The sequence below is a fragment of the Chenopodium album genome, chromosome 6 (genome assembly GCF_948465745.1).
Source record: "Chenopodium album chromosome 6, dcCheAlbu1.1, whole genome shotgun sequence".
NCBI lineage: Eukaryota > Viridiplantae > Streptophyta > Magnoliopsida > Caryophyllales > Amaranthaceae > Chenopodium > Chenopodium album.
Window position 1 is genome coordinate 62,687,384 of NC_137839.1, and position 9,653 is coordinate 62,697,036.

The window sequence follows — 9,653 nt, forward strand, 5'->3', positions numbered from 1 at the left end:
TTGAGTGGGTTGCTTTGGGCTGCGTTTTAATGGTTTTGCAGCTACTCTAGCTGCACAAGCATGCAACTAAGTATATGCGCATGTCGTTTCATATGAGATTATGTTAGGCTTGAAGTGTGGATGCAACATGTACCCTCCTCATACCCCGCGTTTAATATCCCACTTTAAAAGGAGGGGTGGATAAGATTTAAAGCCGTGATCTTTTTGTCACATAATTCAACCAAAAGTTTAACTTTATAATTGAGGCCTAGAAATATGTTTTACACTCTATTACCTTTTTCCCTCCCCTTCCCCTCTCTCCCATTTCTCTACCTGAACAGTACATCTTTTCCTATCAAGATTCTCTTTCCTTACACAATGAATATATCTTATCCACTTGTGCATTCTAGCTTTTGTTAATACCCAATAAAAACTGAAACTATTTTGGATAGACTTTCTCTCTCTAAAAAAACCCTCACTTCCTTACTACTATTTCATCCACCGCCTTCCTCTCTTTCTCTGTTTGCTCGCCGGCGATAGGCGCTTCTTCTCCAAGCCGTCACCAGCAAGGTTAGTAGCCTTTCTATAGTTTCTTTGTTTTGCTGTTTCTCTTTGCCTCTTTTAAGGTACAACTGACAAGGGTGATCGTTCGGAAGCAACATTGTCCTCTCTGTTTCTAGGTGTTTTGTTCTCTTTCTCGTTCTTTACTGCTCTTTTCTTTGTTGTTTTATTTTATTTCCTTTGGTTTAGCTTTCTTTGTCCTTTTATGCCTTTTACTTTCCTTCTCTGATTGCAGTTTCCTTTAGGAGGTTAGTTGTAGTGGTTGTTCTGGTTTTTACTTTGTTTTCCTTTTTGTGTTTTTTTCTCCTTCAAAGGTGTTGTCTTTTTTGGTTTTGTTTTAGAGTTTTGGAGTACTTGTCTTCGGTTATTTGCCCTATAATAATATTTTACATTATTTTTTTAAAAAGGTGTTGTCTTTTTTCTTTGTAGAAGCTAGTGAGATGGTGTGTTTGGTTGAATTTCCTTTTTTCTTTGGTTGTTAGTTGTTCTTCTAGGTGCATGTCCTACTCTAAGTCTGTGTCTAGTTTTGATTATGGAGTTCATCAAACGGTCGTAAATTTGCGACGGCTATAGCCGTTGCAAGGATTTTAATTTTTTTTTTAGATTACACGTATAAAATGGGGCACTTAACCCTAAACCCCTAAGCCTTGAGACGCGCCGCACCCCTCTATTTTTCTTTCTCTCTCTTCTCACATTATCTGTCTTATCCTCATCTTTTCTCTGGTTTTCTTTCTCTTCCCTCTTCTTCCATGTCCTCTTCTCTTCCTTTCCTCTTCCCCGATCTGTCCTATTCTCTTTCCTCTTCTCCTTCTTTTTACTAGCTCTTCTCCTTTTCCTTCACCTTCTCCGGCAACATCGGTGGTACGGTGTTGCGATTCTGGCAATGTCTTGATGCTTAAGTGGTGGTTTAAACAAATTAACGGTTCTTAACGTTAAATTTGACCTTAAAAATTGTAGATCTACACTTTTTATGGTCGAATTAGGCATTATTAACCAAATTTAAGGTGACATTCGAAGTTAACTCGGGGTTTGAGGTATGTTTTTGTGTTTATTCATCTTTTTGTTAGTTTTTTTGTTCAATTTTGGTTTGAATTTTGGGTGGGTTTGAATTTCCATGTTCGAAATTTATTGGGTTAATTTATGTGGGTTTTTTTTCTTGTTTCAATTGCCTTGTTCGGATTTTTTTTTCTAGTATAATTTGTTTTGCTTGATATTTGTGGGTTTGATTGTCTGGATTTATTGGGGGTTGATTTTCTGGATTTTTTTGCTTGATTTTCTTGTTTTTTTTTTCCCTTTGTTTTCTGGATTTCTGTGGGTTTTGTGTGTTTGAATGTCCTTCGATTTTTTTTTGCTTGTTCGAATTTTTTTGTTTTTTGAAGAATGTTTGAATTTTTTATTTAGTTAATTTTTGTGGGTTTTGTTTGATTTTTTGTTTGCTATTGTTTGATTTTTGGTTTGCTATTGTTTAATATTGTTTGATTTCTGGTATAATTTGTTTTGGTATGAACGTTTTTTTTTAGTTTTTTTTTTTTCTAATGGGTGAGATTTATGGGGGTGGCTGGTGGAGTTACGGGAGTGGCAAGGTGAGTTTTATGGGGTGGGCTAGTGCTTTCGAGGTGCTTGGGTGGTGTATCAGGGGTGATTAGTGGTGTTTTAGGTGGGCATTGGTGGTGGGGCTGGCTGTGAAGTACAGGATGGTGGGTGCTTTTTTTTTTGTAAACTTTTAGCCACGGCTTTAAGCGGTCGCTAAAATCCAATTTTGCAACCGCCGATTAAAACGGTTGCAATTATTAATGTTTGCGACTATTCCCCAAACGGTTGTTGAAAATATTAAAAATGGTCGCAAAAAATCTGCGACCGTCAAACGGTCGTAATTTTGTTTTTTTTGCGACCAAGTAAATAACGACACCCCCTTTACGACCGTTGATAGACGCAATTATGAATTGCGACCGTTTTTGCTATTTTTTGCGACCGTTAGAGGCGGTGCAAAAACCTTAATTTTTAGTAGTGAAAGTTGCATTGTGTTGAAGGTTTGTTACAAGATGTGTCTTTAGTCAATAAAAAATGAAGGGGTAAGTTCGTCCAGTCTGTTACCCAAGTTGAGTCAACTTCTCAGGTTCCCAATGATTGTGTAGTTGGTTGTGAGGTAAACAAGGATTGTTGTTCTGCTGAAGTGGTTATGTAATACCCCGTATTTTTAATGTATTTTTATATATCATTTATTTATTTATAAAATATAATTTGGGTCAAATTATTTTATTATGGGATTTAAATAATATAAGTATTAACATTTGGCCAATAAGTATTTAATTTAAATGTAGCCCATCTTCACAATAAGGTCAATCATCCTATTTTTATAATTTGGGTCAATTATTTTATTATTCAACTCCATAATGTTTATAAAGCCCAAACATACCCGTAACAACCCTACACTATAAATACTCACTCAATCCCCAAAATTTTGCCACCTCAAAGGTCAAATGGTCAAGGTAAACAACTTTCCCCTTTTCTTTTCCTCTTTTTCCTTTCTTTTTCTTTTTTCCCCTTTCTTTTCCTTTTCCTCTTTGTTTCACGCAGTAGCAGCTAGAACCATCGCCGCTGCTCCACCACAGTCGTCCACCGCCGTCACTGCATTCTCCGGTCGGCAGCGTTAGGCCGCCAGCCACCCCCATTGGCTTGGTTACTTTCTTCCTCCACCTTTTCCTATTTTTTTTATTAGTTTAGTTTTGATTTGTATTGGTTTCAAAATGATTAATTTAGTATCAAATCATGTTTTAATTGATTTAAAGATACAATTTCAGATTATTATTATGATTATTATTTTCATATTTTGATATGTTTAAAGTTAGGGTTTTTTAAATTATTAAAGACTTGATTTTTAGGGTTCTTTTATAAATTGATTTGGGGGTTTTGAATACCCATTAATTTTGAGTATTACCCAAGTATAAAGATATGATTTTGATGGGTTTTAATCAAATAGTGTTGCTGGAATTTTATTTAAAGTAGTAAAATTGTGATTTTAATGAAAGGGTTTAATTACCCATTAAAAAGGGGATTATTTAAGGGCTTTAAGTAATTTTCATATTATTATAAGTTTTTTAAAGTGAGTTTAAGTTGCTGAAAATTGTGTATACAAGGGTAATTAATTTAGTATTATTGTCCATTTATGTAGGAGACTTGGTTTGGGAATTGTTGTAGCGTAATCGGCTACTTTAAGGGCTTAATTGAGGTACGTTCGTGTACTTAGCATAATTATATTGATGTAGTAGCATGCTAGATGTGTTTAATTGATTACAAGTAGTATCATGCTCGATTTGGAATGGAAATTATGATTTGGATGTTGTTGGTGATTGGATTATGAATCATGATTTATTTGTGATGGGTTATTGAATGGAAAATAATGGTTTGGAATATTATTTATGAACCAGATATTTATTTGTGGCATGTTAGAGAGCATGTTTAATTAAACTAAATGTTTAATTTGGTTTGGAATATTGAAAAGGAATTTTATTATGGTTCATATAATTTTTATTGATGCTATAAGCATGAGGAAATAGCTATATAAGTGTCTATGTACACGAGGAATAAATTGTATGTTGGTGCCTTAGTGCGCTTAAGGTGTTTTTAACACCGAGGGATAGGATTTGTGGCGCTTTATGCGTTTAAGGTGTCATTGGCACCGAGGTAGAATTAAAAAGGATTCAACATTAAATATTATGTGGTCACTAATTATTCAAGAATTAAATTGGTATATTTGATTGATTGATGAGTAATTATTGTTGATTGAATGATTATGGTTTGAGAGTCATCACCAAGTCTAATAATCTGTAAATAACGTAAATTGAAAGAGATTATGCACCAAAACTCTTGGAACGTATATACCTTGAGTATGAACATATGGGGGGAGTTATGTGACTTTATATTTGATCATAATTTCTACTGGAGTACAGGACGCTGTACATTCCTTTTATTATTAGTGGTTATTGATGCTGGCACGGTTAGCTCCCGTGTCAGTAACCTCAATTTATTTGGGGGAGGTGAGTGGGAAACCCGTTTGATGCGTAATCAACGCTAAATAAATTATGTAGTTGTCTAGTTGAGAAGTTTTGTTCAATGTTGTATGCTTGAAAAACAGATGCAACAAGGTAAGTTGTGTGTTGATAGGTAAATGCATGTTAGTGTGTTAATTATGCTTATGTACTCAGCTTTGCTGATTGTATGTGTTTTGTGTGTTTGTTGGCCTTGTCTTTATCTTGGCCCGATGATGACCCATTTTTAATGGAGAGTAGTGGAAACAAGTAGAGAGAAGCTTTCAGGTGATGAACCATATTCATGAATGTGCATGAGTGAAGAGCGAATCATGCTAGTTCCCATAAGTGAATGATGTGTTTAATGCTTTAATTATTTATGATATTGTTATGCATGACTAAAGCAAAAGTTTTGATGTTGGTTTGGTTTTAATAAGGGCCTACAATGGTTCCAAGTTGTAGGGTGGTTTTATTTTACTTTGTTTGACTTTGGTTTTGACTTTACTTTCGTTGATTGACTTTTCAAGTTGACTTGTTTTGAATGGTTTTAAAATTAGTCTTCCGCTTTGTGTCTTTGATAGTTGGCATAGCCGTTTTCACGGTTGTGGTAATATCTTAGACATTCTTATTTAATGTTTTAAACAGGGAAAAATAGGTATTTTAAAAGAAAGGAATTTCAAGGGTGTTACAGGTTTTAACTGATGGGTTTCAGTGTAGTGGTTTAAGTCCAGCTGTTTTGGAGCCAGTATTATTGCCTAGTTTGTTTAGTAGAGACAAAGAATGTATTTTCCCATCACCAGTTTTAGAGAGTGCTGATATGGAATGTGATTTCCAATCAGATTCGGTTAGTAATGATATGGATTGTGAGTCTTTACCACCTTCTCCTCGGGTTAAAGTCCCTTGAATGCACGAGTTTGTTTCTCAACATGGTTCGAGTTCATCTGTTTGGCTTTCTTCTTCAAATTTACAGAAGGTTATGCAAGGCATGTCATTCAGTTCTAACATTCTAAGTCTATGTCGTTAATGTCAATTCAGGTTCATCCCAGTAAAACCTCTATCCAGACCGAGGTCCCCCAAGATGTAACTTCTAGGGAAGCAGATACCTCTATTTCCACTTCATTTAAGTCCCCTAGTGGATTGGAGCAATAGGTGGTGTCCACTTTAGAGTTTTTGAAAGCTCCTATTTCACAGTTCACATATGCTCCGGTTTTGCAGTCTTATCCGGATGAGATGATCACCTCTATTACGATAGAGGTCTCCCACGATGTGAAGTCTAATGTAGCGATGTTTCCTACCGTTACTTCACAAAAGGTATCATGTGATGGTGATTGGTAGACGGTTCCCATTCTAGAGTCTCAGCTGGTTCTCGCTTTGCAGCAGTCCATAGGTGCTCCAATGACGCACAACAGTTCGGAGTGCATGACTGCCTTTTTTTATTCTGATAATTAGATGGGAGAGGTTAATTTGTAGGAGTTTGTAGGAAAAGTTTGTGTACCAAGTTATCAGTTCTCCACTTTGTATTTCAACGCTAGGGTTTCGGGGCAACCACGTCGTCGATGACAGCCTATTTATCACCCTCGGCTTAGGAAAATTAGTTCTTTGATGGATCGACCTAGATCATATGTAGGGTGTCAAGTTGTTCGTGTGGGTGCAAAGCGTGGTCGTGGGCCTAGCATGGACTTCAAGTACTCCAACTTGGCTCGAATAAAGTTTGCTCATAAGTGTCTTTTTGGGTTTGTGTAGTATAGTTTGTTGGTTGCTTTTTTTGTATTTCTTTATTAGTACTCATTGTCAAAAAACCAATAATAAAAAAAAACAATAAAAAAAACCAATAAAAAAAATTATTATTGAGTGTGTTCTTGTCAATCCAATTCATACCATAAATAAATATACTATTTCATAATAGGAAAATTTGTCTAGAAGGGACATATATATGTTATTATATATACTAAATCTATATTTATACTTTATATATTAAAAAGCGTTCCTAAAAATGTCAATGTATCACTTGTATCTCATTCTTAGAGCTTAATGTAATGGAGTTTCGTTATGCATAGAGAAATGCAGACAAGGGGCAAGGATGTAATTACACGTAAATGCATATTTTGAATTTAGTGTAGTACTATTGGGTGGTTTTTACTACCATTGGATGATCAAAGAGTACCGTTGAACATTCAGTGGTACAATGTATGCATGTAGTGCTAGTATATATACATTAAGTGGTACTAACTATGTGTAGAAATAGTATCACTAAATAGACAATAGTATTATATAAGCTTTTAGTACCACATTTAAAAGTGGTCCCACTTACCTATCTCTCTCCTCCATGTAGTTTTTAATATTTTTATATTTGTTATGCATTTGCAAATGCATAACAAAACTCCATTAGTACTTCCTCCTCATTCTTACACCAGCATAATGCCACATCATCATTCAATATGCCATGTGTACTTCTAGCACATTTTTTGTTTCATGACATGGTTAACCAAAAATGCATACAATAAGATTTGAACACAAGACCTCATTGAACGAAGACCAACTTATTACCATCCAAGCTATAAACTAATGTTGTTCTATCCATGCACATAAATATATAAATATATATTAGAAATAAAAGCAAAAATTATTCAATACTATTTATTATTGTTATTGTAATATTATAGTTTTCGACAATAAAAAAAATTATTTCAAGCTCTTTAATAATAATGATAAAAATACTCAAAGTAACACCCGGAGCAACATCTGAGCCAAACAGTAGTTTAATGATTAAACTTATGCATTAAATATCGAAACTATTGCAAATAAGAACCTTCTAAACGATTGAGACGAATTTAAACCTGAAAAAGCCCCACTCTTGACATGATAAGCGTAACTTCTTCATCTCCACTAATTAAAGCTTTAATGTTGATAGTTGGTAATTGAAGATGACTATTAGAACAACAATTTTCTTTACTTTCGTAATTATCATCTAATAGTATTGGAGGCCATTGATCAGATCGAATTTTTCTTTCAGGAATTTCTTTTAGACAACAACCTTTGATTAACTCTTGAACACTTTACACTTGGTACTATAATTGATTTTCCTAGGCTCACTGTTTTCCTTCACCTTCCATCTCACTCTCTCTTTCTCTTTAACACCCTCCTTATAAAACAGTTTTTTTTTTTTTGATAGACTTATGTTGAGAAATGCTAACTATATATAATTTCTCCTAGGGTTATATGTGGTCTGGTTTGGCGCGGTTTGGGGCATGCATAACCCAAACCACACCGTATACGGTTTGATATTTTGGCAAATCATACATCCAATTTTACAGTATCTTTTATTTAGCAATAATAATTAATAGTTACTCCCTTTGTTTTTTTAAGTGTTACACTGTAATTGACATATAAATTTAAGTGATTCCTTCTAAAATCGCTCAATTGAATTTTTTGGAAATTAATAAATTTAAATATAAATAGAGGAAGTGAGGTAGTTGGTGGACTTATTTAAATATAAATTTAAATACGGGCATTAAAAAATTATCACAAAAGTTGGTGGACTTATTCCTTTTGTTCCATTATATACTTCTCGTATCTCATATTTTACGGGAATTAAGGAAAAATGTGTAAAAGCACGTAGAAATTAGTAATTGTGTAAACAATTTTTGGAGATTAGAGAGATAAGAGAAAGAAAAAAAAGAACTTATGTGATATGAGAGAGATAGAGAGAATTTATCCCTACTTTATAAAAAGTAGAATCTTGCTCTTATGAATAGTGTTGTGACAATTATAACCCAAAAAATGTGTATTAACGCATTTGCCCCCATTTAATATTACAAGATTTTTTTTAATATTGTACATCTTCTCTATGTTATTACGTACTTTTTCATCTTCCCATTTGTAGGCGTCGCTCGAAGTGCGCCTACGTTAAAAGCATGTTGTGAATATGCTTGGCACTCATAAGAAGTGGGAATTGACATATACGATTAGGGACAAAAAAGTAGGGAGCCGCCAACAAGTTTTTAAGGAACTTGTAAACCGTTCACGGATCATAAAAGGCAACCACGAATAAGGGACAACAATAGGCAACAACGATTGACCCGTGAAGGTTACACCCCATTAATAATCCATGAGATTACTAACTCCATATGGTTCGGAACCACGAAAGGAGGATCGGGGATGATGGTACGAAGGGAGTCATGGAGTCACATTCGCCCGTATTGGCCTCTACTCGATTCTTATATTGAAAAGCATTCCTGCGATCTCAAAGGCATACAAAAAATAATTCAATTCGCTCCAAACTATTATTTAACTAAATTGGTTCAAAATTAATGCACACATAATTCTAAAAATTTGGTGATCACTTCAATTAATAATAAGATTAAAAGGGATCCTAAACCGGTTGTCCAAATTATCTTATTAGTCGTGATTTTCAATTACATATTCCCTTTAAACATGCAATATGGTGATCATAATAAATAATAGAATCAATATTAATATAAAAACCAATCATAATTCTAACAACATAAAAATCGTTAGAAAAATAATAATAATAAAAAAAGCATGATCCTTACTTTGAATCTGTTTGCTTGCAACTACAAAATAATAAACGAGTTAGTAACTTCAAGGAAATAATAAAACAATAACTAAATTAAATTAAATAAAATAAGGTTGATTTTGGGGCCAAACCCTCAAACGATTCTACCTCTCACGCCTTGGCTTAAGGACAGAACCTCAAGTGAAATATGGACTCCTTTGAGTGCTTAAAGAAGGAATTTTGAAGTGAAAAGGGTAGGCTAGTGTTTAGGTTAATAGCATAGAAGAGAGAAAAATAAGAATAATAAAATTCTGGTTGCCCCGTACATCATAAATGAGGGGGTATTTATAGGGAAACGTGCTGAGGGAGCACACGGAACCCTAAAATGATAAAAACCCTAAAAAAGTATCCCGTGACACGATCAGACTGTACCGTGACACGGTTAGACAATACCGTCAGACGGTACATATTCCCGTGACACGGTACAGTTTTGGAGTGACGCGGGAAATTTTCAGAAAACGGAACGGAAAACGCGTTAAGGGTTTACGCGGAAAGGACACGGAACTTCC

General features: G+C 34.5%; 1 long non-coding RNA gene across 2 annotated transcripts; it reads left to right on the forward strand.

The window, feature by feature from the left end:
* Positions 1 to 376: 376 nt before the first annotated feature.
* Positions 377 to 6,426, forward strand: LOC145634986 (uncharacterized). Of its 2 annotated transcripts, none has more exons than XR_014113725.1 (3): positions 377 to 549; positions 3,713 to 3,769; positions 5,604 to 6,426. It is a non-coding gene; the product is annotated as an uncharacterized LOC145634986 (long non-coding RNA). The 2 variants fall into 2 exon arrangements; XR_014113726.1 differs by lacking the exon at positions 377 to 549 and adding an exon at positions 561 to 1,574.
* The last annotated feature ends 3,227 nt before the right edge of the window (positions 6,427 to 9,653 follow it).